The sequence below is a fragment of the Erpetoichthys calabaricus genome, chromosome 12 (genome assembly GCF_900747795.2).
Source record: "Erpetoichthys calabaricus chromosome 12, fErpCal1.3, whole genome shotgun sequence".
Lineage (NCBI taxonomy): Eukaryota > Metazoa > Chordata > Cladistia > Polypteriformes > Polypteridae > Erpetoichthys > Erpetoichthys calabaricus.
Window position 1 is genome coordinate 129,081,080 of NC_041405.2, and position 21,821 is coordinate 129,102,900.

Sequence of the window (21,821 nt, forward strand, 5' to 3'; positions counted from 1 at the left end):
CGCTGAAATGACAATCTACACCAAATAGCAGGTCCATGTTGGTCATCTCCCACTGCTGTTTTATTTTAGCCAGGGTTTATTTTAGCCCCTTGGCTTATTTTTAAAAACCCGTTTTATTTCTTTTTTGTTTTTTTCTTTATTCTGTAATTCCAATTCTTAATATTATTATTTACACGGCCATCTACTGACACACTAAGGTACTTGGAGTAATTCTATGTCAATATTAAGTTATTAGTCATTTTTTAGTTTCTATGTGTGTTATCTTTGCCTGTGTTCATCACTGCTAGGGGCTGCTTCCAGCCCCATGAAAGGTATTGGATTTTTAAATTCGTCAACTCTCTTTGCTTCTGTTTTAGGATTACAATTTAGAATTTTCTTTCACCTCTTTTTTGCTCTTGAGTATATTGCTATATTGTCTGATTTTGCAAATAAATCTTCCTTTTATAGAGACTGTTTTGTTGTCCATCTCTCTGTACAATTTTGATTACATTCAAAGACAAATCCCATTTGGCCAGTTGCAGGCCGTAGGCAGACAGTAAATTAGCCCTTGAGTGTTCCTCATCTGGACAGGCTTTGGTTTGGATCCTTACACCCTTTTGCCATTCTTGCATTTACAAAGCATAACAAGTGCTATATCGTCAATTTCTACATTTCAAAATGTAAGGAACATAACATGTGGCCATCTACTGAAGCAGTAAGGTACTTTTTTAGAGTAATGTGTGTGCCCAGTCTGTCTACAAGGACTACAGGAAAGAGGGCAATGTGTCTTCTTCTTCTTCTTTCGGCTGCTCCCGTTAGGGGTTGCCAAAGCGGTTCATCTTCTTCCATATCTTTCTGTCCTCTGCATCTTGTTCTGTTACACCCATCACCTGCATGTCCTCTCTCACCACATCCATAAAACCTTCTCTTAGGCCTTCCTCTTTTCCTCTTCCCTGGCAGCTCTATCCTTAGCATCCTTCTCCCAATATACCCAGCATCTCTCCTCTGCACATGTCTGAACCAACGCAATCTCGCCTCTCTGAGTTTGTCTCCCAACCGTCCAACTTGATCTGACCCTCTAATGTACTCATTTCTAATCCTGTCCATCCTCATCACACCCAATGCAAATCTTAACATCTTTAACTCTGCCACATCCAGCTCTGTCTCCTGCTTTCTGGTCAGTGCCACCGTCTCCAATCCATATAACATAGCTGGTCTCACTACTGTCCTGTAGACCTTCCCTTTCACTCTTGTTGATACCCGTCTGTCACAAACTACTCCTGACACTCTTCTCCACCCATTCTACCCTGCCTGCACTCTCTTTTTCACCTCTTTTCCACAATCCCCATTACTGTGTACTGTTGATCCCTAAGGTAAATAAAATGGACAGTGACATTAAATTGGGATATAAGATATCTTGGAATTTATAATTATGTAACTGTAAGCTGTTGTTATAGTTGATTTTTTGAGTGTAATATTTTACTGTAGAATTAAATTTGAAAATATTAACAGTGAAAACGTTAGCATTTATTGACTTTTGCAAAGGTTAGCAGTTTTCTTAAGACCTACTTAGAATATTTCAGTTTAAAACCACAAACATATTACTATAAATAAGCCTTATAATGTGCATTACAATTAAAGGAGCAAGTAAATGACAAATATCGCCAAAAGCATAGATAATACATTTATAGCATACTGTATTGATTTTTGCCTAATTAATCAAGCAATAAATTATCAATTAATCAATACATTCATTGCACGTGTGTTCTTCAAAATGCTTCTGCATTTTCTATCTTGTTTCTTTATTCTTCACCTCCCACTACAGTCCAGGGGTCTACAAGCTTTTTATTCCATTATTTGTTTGAATGTGAAGCCAAAGAGCCATCTTCCAACTCACCATGACCTGCAAATGGACCTCCTCTTCTGGTTTTAATGCAACCTTGTCTCTCAGTACTGTCAGTCAGCCAGGTCAATGGCACCTTCTTCCTGTATGTGGAAAAATGAAGGAAACAGGATGATATACAGTAGCTATAACAACAACATTTATTTATATAGCACAGTTTCATGCTACATTGTAAGTGCTTTACAAGATGACAAAAGAAAGTTACAAGAAGAGAAAAAAAGATTGGGTGATATATATTAACGAATAACAAAAATAAGGTAAGGTCACATGGCCAGGAGGACAGAAAAAAAAAAACAAAATCTGCAGGGGTTCCAAGGCCAAAAGTCTGTCCAACCCACAATTGGGCATTCTACCTAACATAAATGTTTCTAAATCATTTTCATTTCATTTCATGCTAAGAGGGCTGAGACATCCAGCTTCATTCCAACATCTCAGGAGGCTGCATAGTGCCTTGAGCAGGTGATGGTGGCACAGATCGCCACCACAGAAGAACCGAAAAGAAAGAGAGAAGAGAATAGTGGGGATTAGTAGCAGATCCCCGAAGAATATGGACCTCTGACATCTCATATCCCACCACATTTAATAGTTGGAATGAATGGCATTGGGTATACATAGTACTGGTAGTAATAAATCTGCAAGGAACCAACGTTAACTTCATACAGCAAAAACACTCACAAACATTAATCACAGTCCGCATGTCATAAATACTTGACATTTTGGTGTCATAGTCGCAAACAATTGTAAAAAAAAATTTGGATAATACAGTGATATTACCAGGGTGTCTTCTTGGGGTGGGCATTTGGATATGTTGGGAGGGCAACTAAATGCCAAAATAAGCAACCACTTTATTTTTACTAAATTTTCATTGAGTGGGCACTGCCCAGCCCTGTCTACCCCATGCTATCGCACACCTCTCCACACTCCATTACCTCTTTGCACATTTTCTTCTGCTGCCTACAGACCTGATTAATTCTGTCTTGTTAATGAGGTGTCTTTTTTCAATATCATTCATTTTTTGACTGGCTGTGGCAAAACACAGACACAAAGTATTGTCATGGCTAACCTGATGTCCAGAGGTTTTACAAATGAGCACAAAATGTGTCTTTTAATGGTGGATTAGCTCTTCTGTACTCGGAGCACACCCCATCTTCTTGTGAGACAATGCCATGGTCTACAAACAGAAGCATCAGCGATCGTATGATGTACATGTCGTAAATGTGAAAGTCCTTTTTTGGATGACTACTTTTTACTTCTACTTGAGTAATATTAATTTGAAATAACGCTACTCTTACTTGAGTACAATTTTTGGCTGCTCTACTCACCTCTGCTCCTTTTAAAGAGAGTATTATGAGATTCAAATTAAGGCACTCTCTGGGCACCTTGTCTGTTGCCTCAATATATGCCGCAACTTCACTCAGTGGTTGATGGGTGTCTGCGAGGTGAAATTCCTCTGGTCATGGGTGACTTCATTGTGACCACTAGCACTGCCACAGCTGGCTATGAGGATTGTCGGTCCCCATGGGTCTGGTGACCGTGGTGAAATTAGCTCCATGTTCATTGACTTTGCAAAAGGTTTGGGGCTGTGGATCGCTGGATCCTGGAGCTGCATCATTGGACTTGGTACTCCAATACTGATGATGTGGTGAAGGAGATTGATCACATCCTCATGGGAAGATGCTGGAGGCTCCTACAGAACTGCAGGGTCTACAGAAGTGCCCAGTGTGGTGGACAGCCGGCAGCTCATCCCAGCCGGGACACGCCTATGATGGAAGGATGGGAGAAGGCAGCTTTTCCAGGACACTGCCTCCCTCAAAATGCTAGATGGCAGCTTCCCTGGGGTCTGGTGGTGCCCCGGATTCCCGCAGGGCATCCTGGGACTTGGAGTTCGGTTGCACAGCCCTGTTGGGTGCTGTGGGTCCTGCCAGGGGAACAGGAACAGAAGGACTAATGCCGTATTTATAGCCCGGAAGTACTCTCAGGTCACAAGGATGGGAGTCCTGAAGTACTTCCGGGCTGAAGAAAAATCCAATTCTCCATCTGACCCGGAAGTGCTAACAAGTCACGTGAGTGGAAGAACAGAAGCACGTCTGGGTCAAGGACTATATAAAGGACTGTTGGAGACCCAGAAAGTGAGCCGGAGTTGGGAGGTAGAGGACAGAGCTTGCTGGGAGGTTTTGAGGAGAGAATTGTTAATATTGATTATTTATTTACTTGTGTATGGTGGCTGTGAACAATATTAATAAGAATAAGAATTAAAACTCTTCTTAGTACTTTTACCTGGTGTCCTGAGTGTTTGTCTGTTGGGTTAGAGGAGCAACAGCAACTCCCAGTGTTACACCAGTTTGTGAATTCTGATCATAGACTTGTTGTTGCTACTCTGAAGATCCATCTTAGGTCCAGTAGGCTACCACCAATTAGAAGAATGAGGTTGGACCTAGCCAGACTCCAAGATCAGGCTGTGTCTAGTGACTTTGCACACAGTTTTTGTGAGGAACTTGCAGACTTTGGTGAGACTACCAATCCTAATGTGATGTGGGAGGCCTTTCATGACAAGCTGAGGGTTGTGCTGGTGTTACCGGTGTCCCCAGAAGGAGGTGTTTCATCTCGCAGGGCACCCTGGATTTCATGACAGCAACTCTGGTCTGTACTGGGAACTGAGGAGGACGGCTGCGAGGGCTCTGAGGGCAGATAAGGATGCATTTGTTAGAGGAATCTGTGAGCAAGTGACACATCATCTATGGTCTAGTCACTCACATCCTGCTTACAGATGAATCGAAGCATTACGCACATCTGAATCTGTTCCTCAGAGTCTCAGTCAGGGCAGCTGATGGAACGGTCCTTACAGATGACGCTGCAGTTGTGACCAGCTGGTCTGGCTACTTTGAGCAGCTATCTAAAGCTGATCCTTTGGCTAGGATGTTGGACATCTCTGGTTCCACAGTTCTTGAGGCTGATCCTCCAATTAGCTGTGAACCATCTCACCGAGACTGCACAGGTGATAAACCAGTTAAGGGAATGGAAGGCTGCAGGGATTTGTTGTATTCGGAGTGAACTTCTCCAGGCTGGTGGTAAGGCTGTCCTCCTGGCATTGCAAACAATCTCTGCTACCATTTAGAGATGGGCGTCATCTCAACTGGCTGGAAGATGGGACTTGTCGTCCCTATCTGGAAAGGAAGGATGCAAGGCTATTGTAGCCTGTTGTTCCAGAAAGTCAGCTAGGTCAGCGAGACATGGGCCTCTGTTTTCTTTTCTTTTGATCTTCCAAGCTGCACCTTTCTAACATCTTTGCAGTTCTTGGGGAAGTTTTGAGGTTATAAAACGAAGATTTGCACTGTTGACAAACTCATTTCTGTTTTTCATGCTGGACATAACACTTAATAAAATTACAAAGAAAGATTGCGAATTCCCTCAGACCTGCTCCATCATCCAATTTTATTTGCGGCTTCTTCCTGGCCCTGGTATGCACAGCCTTCAAAAATTTAATGAGGTGAACCTTGGTAAATTGTGCTAAGAATTCTAATTTAACTCGGGGTTTATCCACCACCTCATCAACAGCACGATCAAATGCTCTGACAAAGTTCACATAGACTAATGGGTCACCGTCAAATATGGGACCTTTCTATAAGGCACATAAGGTACTTGTGCCTTATTTTGCTGTACATAGAATTCCTGGTGAGGTTCATGTTTACTTTCATTAATATACAAAACACTACAAACACATGCACTCTTCATTTCTCTCACCCAATTTCTCAGGAACATTATTGGGATTTGGTTTACTTGGAATGTGACTGCGTCCTTTAAAAGCTCTCAGTCTTGCACTGGTTTCTGCAATTGCCGCTTTTAATGCCAGTTGATGTCTTTTAGCCTTTAGCTGTGCTTCTTCAAATTCTCTTTTTGCTCTCAACTGTACCTCTTCCGTATCTAGAGCCTGGTATGGTAAGCTCCTCACTGTCATCATGGAGATGATCCCCTATTGTTGTGTCGCAGTCATCAGGATGACCACACAGTCTTCTGCGTGGAGATGTCATTTCAATCATGCACCAGGACAGGCTTCAAGAATCCCTTTATGGTTTTTATGTTCTTTTATCTTAGTTTATAAATTCACACAAGGAGCACTTAGTTCTCTCAGTTGTTCAACTCCAATCAAACGATGTGCCAAAGCATGCAAAGGTTAAGGTACCTGTGAGTCTTTCATCGCTGTTTTCTTCAGTCGTGCGCTGACATCAGGAAGGTTCAAACTTCCCGAACTGTTTCGTCGTGTGATGGGTGCAGCGACACGCTGTATCAGTGCATGCTCCCCACCCTCACCTTTGTACTAAGCTTTATAAACATCAGTGATTCCACTTTTCTCTAAAATTAGTCACTGGTTCAATAAAATGATTTTTTAAGAGTTCCCACTCCCTAACCTTCTAGAGTCCTATTCAGGGTCACAGGGGGCCAGGCTCTGCCCAGTAGAAAACACAGATATGGAGGAGAGAAACCAGTCACTGACACAGAAAGACCATAAATACTCCACGGACAATCAGACTAGGAATTGAAACAACAAATCTGGAGCCGGCAGTGCCGATAAAGTAATTAAAGTAACCAAAGTCATGAGGATCAGAGCAAAGCAAGGCTTGAATGGTCATGTTGACTGGTGTTATGGACAAGTAACACATTGAGCTCCAGCTAGAAATAAGGCAAAGAAGTACTGGTAGTAGCCACTGGCATATGTGGATGAGTAGATATAGGCACTATCGACCCATCCAGAAAAGTTGCTACTGTATATGATAATAGAATTAAGTGCAAGACCTAGTACAGCAGGGTCCTGCTCAGGGTGAGTGAGTATAGTAAATGGATGAATGGATGGATTATAGGCAAGTAATATGAAAGGCACTAGAGAGGTAAGGTCCTCGGCATACCTCCACACCAGCTCCCTCAAGATATGTGTGGTAGGTCAGTATGGTACATTCAACCCAGTGTTAATGCGACACTGCCTTGTGAAGGACTGGTGCCCATTGAAGTGTTTACTCCTAACTGGTGGCAAATTCTGCCCATATAGACAACAGGTAAATTCAGAGGAATATCCACATTCGGGATACCTTGGCACAGATGGACAGTGAAAGCTGGCAGCGTAACAGAATCAAGTTCGTACAGAGAACTCAAGTTCCTGACCTCGTGACAGAATGTCCAAAACACTGATTGGGATTCATGGACACACAAGGAGTCCACCTTGATTCGTAGAGTGACAGTCTCAAGGAGGCTGGAATGTCAATCGAAGTGTAGTCTAGATGTTAAGAGGCAATGTGTTCATTACAGTGGCAGTGCCACCTCAATGTGTAGAGATAACCTAAGAGGAACCGTGATCAGGGCACCTGAGGAACAGAGTGTGGTGTGGCCTGGGTGGAAACATGGAGACTGGGTGAGTCCCGTGGTCCAATGACAACATTGGTGAAGCAGCGAGGTGACACCATCTTAAGTAAACTGACAGCTGGACAGAAATTAACACACCTTGCTGGCCTAACTCAACATATCTATCATACATGTGCTGCCATCTTTTAATCTCCATCTTTGCAACATGCCCCATGCACTGCCCCCATCGTCAGGAGAACTGCAGATTTTGCATATTCTCTCTGCATTGAAGAAAATCTGTCCACCCTAACCCTGTCAAAATTATAGCCATAAAGAGCAACTTGCATAAAACGCTGATCTAGTAGTTAAATAGGAGTTAAATGCTGAATCTAAGATTTGTTTGGAATTTAATAAAGCGTACGGCAGTCAAGTATGTCAGAGACCTTACTTTATTGTATGAGTCACAAATGTGATCACGGATTATGGCCACTCAGTATCTTGCAGGAAGGACCAGTTCATTCAAAGTCAATGTGAGACTAAGTGATTGGAACATAGTGGAAAAAATGTGGGTCTAATTAGAAGAGCACAGTCCATATACAGCATATTCATATAGCTCATTTGGTAGTTACATTTGTCGCAAATAGCTTACTGAATTTTCTAAAACCTGTGGGTATTTAAGGCTTGTCAGGGAGCCTCTAGCTAAGAGCTCATCTGCACAAATGTGACGTTGACTCCGTGTCAAGAGCAATCCCTCCTGCAGTCCACCGCTGCAGCAGGTTGAGCGTGTGTCCAATCTTGAGTTTCTGAGTTTCTTTCATTCCCAATCACAGTGAAACTGCTGTGATATGATGCACACTCCAGCAGACATGCGACTGCTTTATGCCAAGTCAGGTTCACATCCACTGTCATGTGTGCACAGCTCAAACTACTGACAGTAAATGAGGTACACACAACAGAAAAGGAACACAACACCACACAATGTAAAGGTACGAGTGGTAGTGTCACCATTTATAGAGGGCAGAGTAGAATAACCTTGCATGGAAAAAGATGATGGCCCAAATGGGAGTAGCCGAGAGAAAAAAAAGAAGAAGGAGAGGGCAGAATAGCGTTTCTGGTGCACAAGGGAGGATAACCCGTCTAGTACTCTGCAGTACAACTCTGTAGCATAGGAGACACAACGGAGCACCTGACACAGCTGGGTGTGGAATGGACACTAAAAGTCCCTTCAGCTTAGAGTTGGGAGATTGCTAGTGAATCTACTGTGGCGCTGATCGGAGGAGAATATCATTGTGGACAACTGGATAAACCCCAAAAGGGCATTTTGGTCATCTAGTTAGGTCTGACAGCATACTTTTTTGGTTTATTTGTCTACTCCCTGTTTTTATTACTCCTTTAGTTTGTTAATACTTTCCCATTTTTTGCTACTACTATGGACTCACTCTTAGGGTTAGAGACCAGCTCTTGAGCACCCCCTGAAGTTCACAAAGTTTAATACAGTAAACTCAAATGTGTAGTTATTTCTAGGCTGAAGAGGTATGCCGTGATGTGTTTTAGTAATACACCCAAATAAATGGGGCGTCACGGTGGTGCAGTAGTAGCGCTGCTGCCTCACAGTTAGGAGACCTGGGTTCGCTTCCCGGGTCCTCCCTGTGTGGAGTTTGCTTGTTCTCCCCGTGTCTGCGTGGGTTTCCTCCGGGTGCTCCTGTTTCCTCCCACAGTCCAAAGACATGCAGGTTAGGTGCATTGGCGATCCTAAATTGTCCCTCGTGTGTGCTTGGTGTGTGGGTATGTGTGTGTGTGTGCCCTGCCCAGGATTTGTTCCTGCCTTGCGCCCTGTGTTGGCTGGGATTGGCTCCAACAGACCCCCATGACCCCGTGTTAGGATATAGCGGGTTGGATAATGACTGACTGATTGACTGACCCAAATGAATGAGATGTTTTTAAGACGTGACATATGTCTGAGATCCTTCTGGATGATGTGCAGAATCATCTGGGGTGAGCAGTAAAAAAAAAAGCAAATTAAAGCAAATGATAAGTCAGGAGACTTTGAGAAGTTTGTTTATTTATACACAGCTTATTTACAAAAATAAACAGCAAGCACACAATACATTGTCACACAAAGTTTATCTGGCTGTGTTCGATAATGTTTCATTAGTCTCTTATATTTTATATTACAAGCTAAACTGCACTGTATAATTAGTAGTTTTGAATTTGTAAATACTTACCAGTAATTTACTGTTTTATATTAAAGAATGGCTAAGTCATAATGTCACACAGCATACATAAACCTTTAAATGAGAGTAACTGTAATATTTATTGCTAAACAAATTGAAAGAGACAGCACTCTTGGATAGATGTGCTTTTTCTCCCAACCTTTTCTTCTTTAGCAGACAACTTACCTTTCGATAGAATTCCAAGTCTGGTGACCCTTAATACTCTTTAATGTCTTACTGAAATCAGTGATGGGAAAATATTCACTAGACAGTAAACAATTGAATGTGACAGTGTGGGCCAGAACATACTAGACAACAGCAACAGAGAACCTCTTGAAGGATTTCAAATTGATAGCTTCATGAGGCTCCTCTGTACTGATGTGAATGGAATGCTGTGACATGCCAGACTCGTTACCTGTCAGCTAAGAACATGACAATGTGACTACAGTTGGCAGATGATGACCTTAACTGGACTATTGAAGACCTAGCCTGATGAATCTCTAAAGAGTATGGCTCCACACTGCTTGTGTCAACCGTACAGGCCAGTGATGTTTCTGTAAAGGTGTCTGGCATGTTTTCTTGTCATATATTAGAACTCTTCACACTACCCAAGTGACAATACAGTGGTGTGAAAAACTATTTGCCCCCTTCCTGATTTCTTATTCTTTTGCATGTTTGTCACACAAAATGTTTCTGATCATCAAACACATTTAACCATTAGTCAAATATAACACAAGTAAACACAAAATGCAGTTTTTAAATGATGGTGTTTATTATTTAGGGAGAAAAAAAATCCAAACCTACATGGCCCTGTGTGAAAAAGTAATTGCCCCCTTGTTAAAAAATAACCTAACTGTGGTGTATCACACCTGAGTTCAATTTCCGTAGCCACCCCCAGGCCTGATTACTGCCACACCTGTTTCAATCAAGAAATCACTTAAATAGGAGCTGCCTGACACAGAGAAGTAGACCAAAAGCACCTCAAAAGCTAGACATCATGCCAAGATCCAAAGAAATTCAGGAACAAATGAGAACAGAAGTAATTGAGATCTATCAGTCTGGTAAAGGTTATAAAGCCATTTCTAAAGCTTTGGGACTCCAGCGAACCACAGTGAGAGCCATTATCCACAAATGGCAAAAACATGGAACAGTGGTGAACCTTCCCAGGAGTGGCCGGCCAACCAAAATTACCCCAAGAGCGCAGAGACGACTCATCCGAGAGGTCACAAAAGACCCCAGGACAACGTCTAAAGAACTGCAGGCCTCACTTGCCTCAATTAAGGTCAGTGTTCACGACTCCACCATAAGAAAGAGACTGGGCAAAAACGGCCTGCATGGCAGATTTCCAAGACGCAAACCACTGTTAAGCAAAAAGAACATTAGGGTTCGTCTCAATTTTGCTAAGAAACATCTCAATGATTGCCAAGACTTTTGGGAAAATACCTTGTGGACTGATGAGACAAAAGTTGAACTTTTTGGAAGGCAAATGTCCCGCTACATCTGGCGTAAAAGGAACACAGCATTTCAGAAAAAGAACATCATACCAACAGTAAAATATGGTGGTGGTAGTGTGATGGTCTGGGATTGTTTTGCTGCTTCAGGACCTGGAAGGCTTGCTGTGATAGATGAAACCACGAATTCTACTGTCTACCAAAAAATCCTGAAGGAGAATGTCCGGCCATCTGTTCGTCAACTCAAGCTGAAGCGATCTTGGGTGCTGCAACAGGACAATGACCCAAAACACATCAGCAAATCCACCTCTAAATGGCTGAAGAAAAACAAAATGAAGACTTTGGAGTGGCCTGGTCAAAGTCCTGACGTGAATCCAATTGAGATGCTATGGCATGACCTTAAAAAGGTGGTTCATGCTAGAAAACCCTCAAATAAAGCTGAATTACAACAATTTTGCAAAGATGAATGGGCCAAAATTCCTCCAGAGCGCTGTAAAAGACTCATTGCAAGTTATCGCAAACGCTTGATTGCAGTTATTGCTGCTAAGGGTGGCCCAACCAGTTATTAGGTTCAGGGGGCAATTACTTTTTCACACAGGGCCATGTAGGTTTGGATTTTTTTTTCTCCCTAAATAATAAAAACCACCATTTACAAACTGCATTTTGTGTTTACTTGTGTTATATTTGACTAATGGTTAAATGTGTTTGATGATCAGAAACATTTTGTGTGACAAACATGCAAAAGAATAAGAAATCAGGAAGGGGGCAAATAGTTTTTCACACCACTGTATAAGACCTAAGATTTCAACGTCCTCTTTGCATACTAAATACTGCAATGTTAAAGCCTGTCTCTCCTTACATACCCAACACACCAAAATTGTCAATTGTCAGGCTGTTTCTTAAAAAATAACTATCCCCAAATAAGCTTAACAATTATATACCTACAGTATTTCAAATTTATTTTTCTTTCTAAATGTATTAGAAAAGTAGTTGTCACGAAGGCTTCAGTCTCACCTTACACTTTAAAATCTACTTGAGGAGTTCCAGCCTGGCTTTCTCGATGGTCACAGAACAGAAGCAGTACTAACTTGTCTTGTAAATTACTTTTAAATATTTTTGTGGAAGGAAATCCTGCAGTAATTATGTTAGATTTAAGCACAGCCTTTGACACCATTGACCACTCTATTATGTTAAATAGGTTTGAAAAATACACAGGGCTCTCAGGCAGCAACATTTACCTCATATTTAGCAAATGAATTTCAGTATCCACTTAAATGTTCTGAGATTAATCTGCTATTCAGAAGTTAAACACGGTGTCCTACAGGGCTCATTATTTAGACCTACTCAAATGCAGATAATACCCAGCTATGCCTTTGTTCCAATTAAACATGTCAGTGAGTTAAAAGACTGAATGGATGATAACTGCTTGAAGAAAACATGTTAAGTTATTGGGGAAGTGACATAGACCTCAACAATATTCTGTCACTTATTAACTCAGTAGTTTTCAACATTAGTTTAACAGAATGAGCATGGAAATTAAGACATTATCTTTGAGACTAATATGACTATTAAACATACTTTAGGAGAATATCTAAAACTTGCTTTTTCCAGTTTAAAAATATTGGAAAATACTGAGAAATTAATGAATGCCATTACTTCTGGTAGGACTGACTACTGAAATGTGTTATGTACAGGCTGTTCCACCATTTCTATACACAGGTAATTTAAAATGTGACCATGGGTAACTCCATGTCAAATCATCACAGGTTTTAACAAAGCTTGGCGTGCTGATATGATCATATCAGTAACCCATGGAACTGAAATTGCATACGTCTTGGATCAACATGACCCATGGAACTGAAATTGCATACGTCTTGGATCAACATGAAGGCAGATTTAAGCTAACAAAGTTTGAACTTATGAGGGGAGGGATAAGGACTTTGACTGGCTATATCTCCCTAAATATAAGTTGCACAGAAATGGTTCTCATATCGTTTTAAAACTCTTTTTTCCAGCTGTATTTTGTGTAAATACTTTGCTATCCCCAAAATGAAAAATGACTTTGTTATGAGTGATTATAATAATAAAAATTGAATAGCGAAAAAAAACTATATTTTAAAATTGGTCAATTTTTTTACTAAACCTAGCTTATAATGAATGTCATGAACATTTCCAGAAAATTTGGTCTTTGGCTTCACATCACTAATGGGCCTTTTCCATAGCAGCCATATTGACAGGAAATAGTATGGCAAGCGCAGGTGTAAATAATTTCATTAATTAAGGTTCCAATTGTACAACACTGAAATTGAACAGAAGCTTCATTAATGCCATTAGTGATACCTGTGCTTGCCATACTATTTCATGTCAAAACGGCTATTGTCAAAATGCCAATGCTCCGCACTGCATTAATCAGAGGGTAGTGTGGTGTGCAAATCAATCAGGTGTAATCAATCAATAGCAGAAGCTGTCAAGTACCTAGTGGAGATATAAGCATTGTCTTTGCTGTAGCAGTATTGGTAGAGAAGTTGTTTAGACTCAATCAGAAATTTTGTTATGACCCTTTCAAATGCCATCTCAAGAAGATAACCCATTCTTGAAGGGACAGCAATGCAGAATCACCCAAGTTTCAATTTAAGGTCAGGTCAGCGCATCTGCAGGAACTGCTGTGAGAGACTATCAGAAGTCACACCCAACAACAAGCAGATGTGTCAGTTGGACTCTTCCAGTAGTGACTTAGCTGACCCTCCCGATCCCAAACCTAAGGCTGGACCCTCAACATCTGGAGATGAAGGCACATGGATAGGATGTGTTGAAGAAACTATGCCTGGCACTGGAGAGTTGAGACTGAACTTTTTATATCCTCATGGACCATCCCCATCCTACTCATTCCTATACTGTCCTGATACACAAGTGATGGATCATCAGGATGTGCTTTTAGTATTTGAATCTGTGACAGCAACCGGACGGACAAACACAATTTCAAGCAAACACACAATTTCTGCATCAAAGGCTCTGGTGGAGTAGAGATTGAGAGTGTAGCCATTGTTTATGCTCTTACATGCCCATTCAAACAGTACAGCTTGTATGTAACTTACTGATGATCCACCAAAGTTGAATTTTGTTCCTTACTCTAGTGGTCTAAGAGCCCATCCAGTTTCAGTTTAGTTTTTGTTTTAGTTTTTCAGGTTTATGAGGAAAGGCTTGATGTATACTTTCTGAAAACATAAAATGAAAGAGTACATCATCTCAAATAAGACTTACTTAATTCAAGGCCCTTTTTAGTAGGCCAGTGTCTCTCAAGAAGTCAAAAGTGTGAACTGAAGAGAAAAAATAAAACTATTCTAAATTTACCATTAATTCTATTTTGTTTTAGTTACTTTGGCATTATTGTCTTTTTTATTCATTTTTACCTGTAATTTTTATTTCAATTAAAATTGTATTTTTTACTGCTAGTTCTGGCTTTAGTCTTAGTTTTCATGAACCCTAATAACCCTGTACCATTCACTGACCACTAACTGCTATTCAACAGCATTGTAAGGAATTGTGGTTTCGATCCAGACCTCAGATAAGTAATGATAGCTAAGAAACGACTCTAAAACCAAAGACCAAATTTTCTGGAGATTCTGGAGATGTTCATGACATTATAAGCTAGCTTTAGTTAAAAATTACCAATTTTAAAATAGTTTTTTTTTTTTTTTTGCTATTCAATTTTTAATATTATATATACTGTATATATTTTAATATTATCACTCATAACATAGTAATTTTTCATTTTGGGGATAGCATAGTATGTACACAAAATATAGAGTTGAAAAAGAGCCATTTCTGTGCAACTTATATTTAGGGAGATACAGCCAGTCAAAGTCATAAACCCCTATAAGTTCAAACTTTGTTAGCTTAAATCTCCCTTTATATTGATTGATCCAAGACATATGCAATTTCAGCTCCATGAGTTACTCACATGGCCAAATCAGCAGGCCAAGTTTTGTTAAAATCTGTGACAATGAGGTCCAAAGGTGTGATGATCTGACATGGAATTACTCCTAAAAGAAGTTTCACAAGAACTAGAAAGTGTAAGCACATAACTCCTGTCCTTAAGGGTCCATTTACACTTGAGAAGTGTACATTTCCAATGTTTAGAAGTTTTAAAGCTTTTTAATTACTTTTTACAAGTGTTTTTCAGCCTTTTTTGGGACATTGTTCAGGCACTTTTCAGTTTTTTGAGCATCTTTACAGTGTTTTCAAAGAAGCATTTTGCAGAGAAAATATAATTGACATCATTTCCATTTTGTAGGTTGTGAAGTGATTGCTATTCTTCCAGAATGTCTTCTATGACTTTAGTGCTTTTACTCCTGGTGAACAGAGTACTAAAGAGCAGGTGACGTCAGCATCATGATCACACATCTTGAAAAATTCCAGGATTTTACATAAGTAGGTAAGTAGTGAGATGTGAAAAAAAATTATTGTGTTATTTTTACCAAAAAAAAAGCCTGCTGCTATTGGTGCAACATCATGCAAGTTCATGATCTGGTCATCTAGTAACAGATAGTGAGAAAGGTGTTATCGTGCACTGAAGAACTGAACATCCATTGAATTCATTTACATTCAGTCCTGTATGTACTAAGGCGTTAATCTAATCTGCCTAGTTTGGGGACGCCAGGAACTAATGATTATCACAACAGCACTGGGTGTAAGGCAGGAGGCGTAAGTAAAGGACGGTGCACCAAACCTTTTCATGGCCCAATCGTGCAGCCAAACAGAGAAATCTAGTGACATAAACCACTTTATTAAGGTATCTTTAGTTTTCATTTACTTACTAAAGATATTTTGAAATGATGCGAGACGGTGGTGCAGCAGCCAATGTTCACCTGGATGGCTCAGATTGTCGATGGTTGTAACTTACTTCAAAGAAAGTGCATCTGACACATTTCCAGTACTCAGTGTTAAAATGGGTAGTCATCTGCAGTAAGGCAAACTCATTAATAATACCAATCAATCAATCCAGAAATGCATGGACAGAACATACAAACGACACAGCGCTGTAGGGAATGAATGCCTGCTCTGCATTACCACTCTGCCTATATGTTAAAACATCTGTACTAAACTTCAACCTAATTAAAACTAAATGTATAACTTTTGTTGAACTCTTGTCATTGGATTGCAAGGTATGTGCACACTTAAGAGTTGATTTCAAAATCTTTCACCCTACATATGAAGTTTTAAATGGCCAAAAACATGTCCGACTATCAGAACGTAAGATTAGCAATAACAACGACTACAAAATAATTAAAGAATTATGTTAATCAAAATAAAAAAGCAAATTAAAGGCAGCAAAAAACAACAAGATTGAAATTCCCTACTTGAAAATGGAAACAAAATTGAAATGGGTAAATTTGAAATAATATATTTTCAATAAACCAGTTGCCAGTAGTTTACTATCTAATATTTCCTCTAATGTGCAGCACAACCTTTTGTAGTAACACATAAAGACGCAAATGACGAAATCCACATCCTCATTCCAAAGCCCCAATAACAATGGCAGGTCAAGCTTTCAGCTACAGCACCCAAGCTCAAGCTATGGGATGATCTACCTGCTTCTCTATGAGATGCCCCTTTCGTCTCAGCTTTTCAGTCCAGGCTGACGACTCACAACTTTAGTGTTGCATTTAGGGCTGCCAATGAGCTGTTTCTATTGCATCTCTATTTGTTAGTGATTATCTTAAAAATATAAACATTATAAACTGTTACTGAACCTGCTCTCTTCTGTTTCTCTTCTTGCTATCCTGCTGTGGTAGTTGGTGCAACTGCTCTACTACCAAGCTGTTCTCCTGCATATGGGAAAAGCACTAGAGGTACTAAGAGCCTTGAATTCCAGGTATGAATCCATGGAGGAAAGGAATTTGTCATCATACTGTATGAGATTATTCTGTGCAATCATATAAAATACTGTAGCATGCCCAGGAGAAGTGGGCAGTCCTCTTAGCCTCAGTCTCCAGATCAGTGACCTTGTCTAAATTTGCTTAGGACTTTGACTTTTACAATGAACTATAGGCCTGTCAGAGGTTTATTTTCTCCTGGGAGTTTGCTTTCCTCTCCTCAACAGCCCATATCTCACCATTATTATTGATGGGACACTCTAGACAGTGTGATGGAAGGCCGGTGTTTCAGTCTGGCCGGGACGTCCCTAAAGAGAAAGAAGGAGGAAGAGCAGGCTCCTCAGGGCATTGCATCCCCCAGGATGCTAGGTGGCAGCTCCCCTGGACGGCAACGGTTCCCCAGATTCCCTCAAAGCATTCTGGGGCGTGGAGTCCGTTTCCTCAGCCCTGCTGGGTGCCATGGGTGCCGCCTGGGGGAGCTCACAAAAAACCTGGGAACTCCTACTATTACGACAACCCGGAAGTACTTTGGAGTCACGAGGACGGAAGCCCGCAGTACTTCCGTGCTACTTGAAGGATGATGTGGCGTTTGACCCAGAGAAGGAATACTTCCAGGTCATGGACTATTTAAAGGACTGGTCAAAACCCAGCAGGGAGAGCCAGAGTTGGGAGGTTGGGTGACTAAGCTGCTGGGAGTGGAGGATTGTGATTATTGATTATTGTTTATTATTGATTTGTGAATTGTGGAGTGTGTGGTGCTTTGTGCACTTATTAGAAAAAAATATTAAAAGTCTTCTTGGTGTTTTTTATAAGGGTGTCTTGGACGTCTGTCTGATGGGTTTAGTGAGGCAACAACAACAGATATTTCTAGGGTTCAATTTGTTAATCAGTTTGAAATTTTTTTTTTTTTTTACTGCATCTGTGTGTTTAACCCAAAGCATATTTTTGTGTGTATTTTGTAAATTTTGTACTTTGTATTTCATCTATAAAGATGTTGCAGTGCCTTAAGCATGTACAAGGTGAAGAGGACTATTAAAAAAAACAAAAAAAACTAGTGAACTCAATTGAAATGAATTCCACATTGCATTAAAGTATTACTGCTGACTATGTCAATCATGGTCTAACCCGCTTAGCCCTAAACAGGGTCCCGGGGGGTGCTGGAGTCTATCCCGGCCAGCATAAGATGCTAGGTAAGAACATACCCTGGACAGGTCACCAAGCCATCATAGGGCACACACACACACACACACACCATCCACACACTAGGACCAATTTAGTACCACCAATCCACCATGTCTTTGGCCTAAGGGTGGAAACCCATGTAAGGAGAACCCAGGACGTTAACCCCAGTCTCCTTACTGCAAGACTGCAGTGCTACCACTGCATCTCCATGGTACTCTTGCTGACTATGTACTTACCTTCAAGTTCAGTCCACACTTTTTTACATGGGAAATGCTCAATATCACAAAGCATTCATCATCTCTAGCAGACTCTATGAATATGACAGTAACCTGAGGTGACTCTGATGGGCCTCACAGTTCCCAAAGCATCTTTAGGATGAGGTGGAGTAGGAGGTACAGTATTTATGGCAGAAATTCTGCAGAAATTGCATGATAATAGTTTGGCACAGGCTAAAATCCTTAAGGAACATTTCCAGCATTTCACTGAATCCATCCCTCAAAGAACCTAAGCTGTTCTGAAGGAAAAAGGGGTGATGCCTAGTAATTGATAGGTGTTATTCTGCATTGCATTAGTTCTACTCAAGTTGCACAAGTCTCCACTGTTTAGCTGGGGAGTACACCAGAAAAAAATGGTAGTTCATCCTAGGATTCATACTAGCAAGTCATGCAATTACCAACAGGAGACAAAAAACAATAAATGTAAACATACCAGCCAAGTAGACTGGTTGGATGCCTAGTATAAGACTCTATGACATATAGTAAGTGGAATTATTGCCAGTTATTTCACATATTCCTGCCTCCAAAGAGCAGTAGTTCAATTTATGATCACATCTCATTCTGTAATAAGCCTACAGGCAAAGGTGAGGGTGCTCAAAGATTGTGCTCAGTTAAGACCACTATACTTGAATACATGGAATCAGTTTTACCTGAATATACATTTAGCTTAAAAGGTCAAAATTTAACTAATGAAAATAAATTTGTTATGCATTAAATGAGGCCACTATTTCTCAGCACAAGGTATGAGGAAAATAATTAGAAAAACATTAGGTTATGAATACTAATGCCCCTCAGAGACTAACTATTAACAACCAATTAAAAACAAACATTTCCCTTCTTTCCTGCATTGAAGTACCAGAAGTAGTGAACTCTGAAAAAGTTAAGAGGATGAATATTAATTAGACAGGCAAAACTGCTGCATCCCTGTTGGAACCTCAAATGAGGTTTAGATTAAAGTAGCTGTGAAAAAATTGATCTGAAGTCACAACCAGCTTGAAGGACACACTGTTGGAGTAGTGTGGGGGTGGATCTTATAGTTTAGTAAAGACAAAGCTGAATGAGCAAGCAGAGTGAACGTGTGGTATTTCAGTGAACCCTTTAGTCCTAAGGAGGCACAAATGTTCAGCATGGCCTCGTAATTCATGAGATGTATGGTCTCTCTTTCTCCATCTACTCAATTTTGGAAACCACTAGTCTCAGTTTATCAGGATATCAATCCATCACACAACACACTTGCACATGTTTTGGATGTGAAAGGGCATTTTAGCAGATTAACAGCACCCATATGAATATGAGTAATGAGAGAAAAATGCCAGGCTAGATAGTGAGAAGTGGTGCCTTATGTCCAGAACTGTGGCGTATCGCTGTGTTAACAGAGTGAAATATCTACAGTATCTATAATGTTCTTCATATTCTACTTCTGTATATAATCTACTTCATATGCACAGAAAATACATTGGCAGGCAGGACTGAAGTTCATTCAATTATGTCTTCCTGTGGTCTTCAGTACATATTTAATGAGGTGCTTACAGACTTTCATATAAAATGTTTTTGTTCTGTTTACTATTATAATATCGCATTGCTTAATTTCCAGTGTTATTATACATTCTTGCTTTTTATCTCCCTTGTTGTGCCCTGTCTGTCTGTGAGAAAAATATTTCTCGAGCTCTGCCAGGAGAAATGCCAACCACGATTTTTTTTTTTAACAATAGGAAAAAAGGTGGCAGAGCTCCTACTTAAAACACTGATGGGTTTATTGTACCAAAACATTTTCAAGTTGTAAAAAGCACTGCCACACCCTGGGGCTTGAAAACCCCATAAGCACTATATATCAGAGGTGCTGGAGCACCTAAGCTACTGACCTGTTAAAACTTTTAATAAAGTCCGGACTTCCTTACCGTTCCTTCCGCCAATTTTCTGCATGCTCCAACAGCAATGGAAGATGATAAAATCAGAACACAAAGAGCACCACAGCTAACTACTCCATTCATCTCACATTTCCAGTGGTATTTTCCCAATGTAAATTGCACACTGAAATTTTCAATACAAGATTATCATGCAAAATCCCCTCCATTCCTCCAGGAGGCGCTCTCTTGGAGCACTTTTAGCCACATGCTCATTCCACCATTGTATGCTAAGAAGCACCTCTGGGTCTCTTTTCTACCCACTGCTATCAGACAATTTAAATCTTCAACCTGATTTACTCGGTAAGTTGATTTTTATTAATTTATTTTCTGATTGACTGATTGGTTGGTTGGTTGGTTGGCTGTATTATTTGTCCCATGTGTCTGAATCCTTATCTTTAAGATTATGCTGTTGTATGCATTTGAATTTCTCATGGAACTAAAAAGTTTATCTAATCTATTGTAATCTAGTCTATTATAAAACTATTACTTGTGCTGTGATTACTTTTTCTTAAATGTTGTCTTTGCTGTGACTCTGAGGCAGCAGAGTGACGTTTCTGCAGTGCGTTTTCCAGCACTGCCACTGGGCCATTTGAGGAGTTGACGCTCCCTTGCTGGATATGTAATGATGAAAATCAGACACAGACTTGTTATGTGTGCACTTTTAACGCCCTGGGAAGTGTACTTTCAGACTCGGCTTGTCATTTCACTAGCTTTTCTTTCATCTCTGTGACTATCCTGTCCATTCACTCCATCAGTACTTACAGTTTATATACAGTATGTACACATTAAGATTAAATTTCAAGTTTTTGATAGGCGTGAGAGAAGAAGTCCAATTGGAGTTGCATGTCACTGTGTATTACATGTTTTACTAATCTGGAATTAATACTACGTAGTGAAATTTCTAAAACCATCAAAAAATATAAAGAAATATAAAAAAATATATTATATTAAAAAAGTGTAAAGGGGTATCTGTAAGTTGCATTATTTGTTCAAAATTGCAAATGAAGAGTCCTACAACAGCCAACAGAAACTGCATTCCATTCATCTAGCCATTTTCAGAACCTAATTTTTGCATTGCTTATTCCTATCAGTTTTGGATGCCAAGCTCCATACTGGACACCCTCATTTACATTGGGGCAGTTACAAGTCGGCAGTTAGCCTAATCGCATGTGTTCAGATTGTGGAAGAGAAGGTGTGTGCACCCAGAGAGAACGCGCACACTCCAATTAAAACACATCCGGCTGGGAATCCACCGAGCCATCATTTAAACTAGTACAATAACATACGCAATGCAAAATTCGCAAGCAACCTGAAATTTCCTTAAAATACAATGATTAATCTTTCTCATTTTATTAAAAAAAAACAGTTCTCTAGGCACGCTAGGGAATATCATTGAAGAATATGCTATCTGATTATAATTTCTAGGTGACTCCTTGGTTATTTCGTCCCATCCGTTTATCGATCCTGCTTAATTCAATTACAGGGTTTTGCTGAACTGGAGCTTGTCTTGGCAACTTCGGGCACAAAGAAGGAACCAATCCTGGATGGCAGGTGCCAGGCTTCTATTATTTCCAAAAAAAATTCCTTACTAAAAAATGGGTGACCCAAGTAGCTGTCCAAAGGATCTCACTGCCACAAATGCAGATTGTATTTATAAAGACAAGGAAAATAAAAGGTAGAAGTCTGGCCTGTGTTAATATTGGA

General features: G+C 40.2%; 1 protein-coding gene across 1 annotated transcript in view; it reads left to right on the forward strand.

Annotated features, from left to right (window-relative positions):
* Positions 1-21,821, forward strand: part of LOC114661546 (uncharacterized) — a 245,107-nt gene that overhangs the window by 198,951 nt on the left and 24,335 nt on the right. The gene's annotated exons all lie outside the window — the stretch shown is intronic.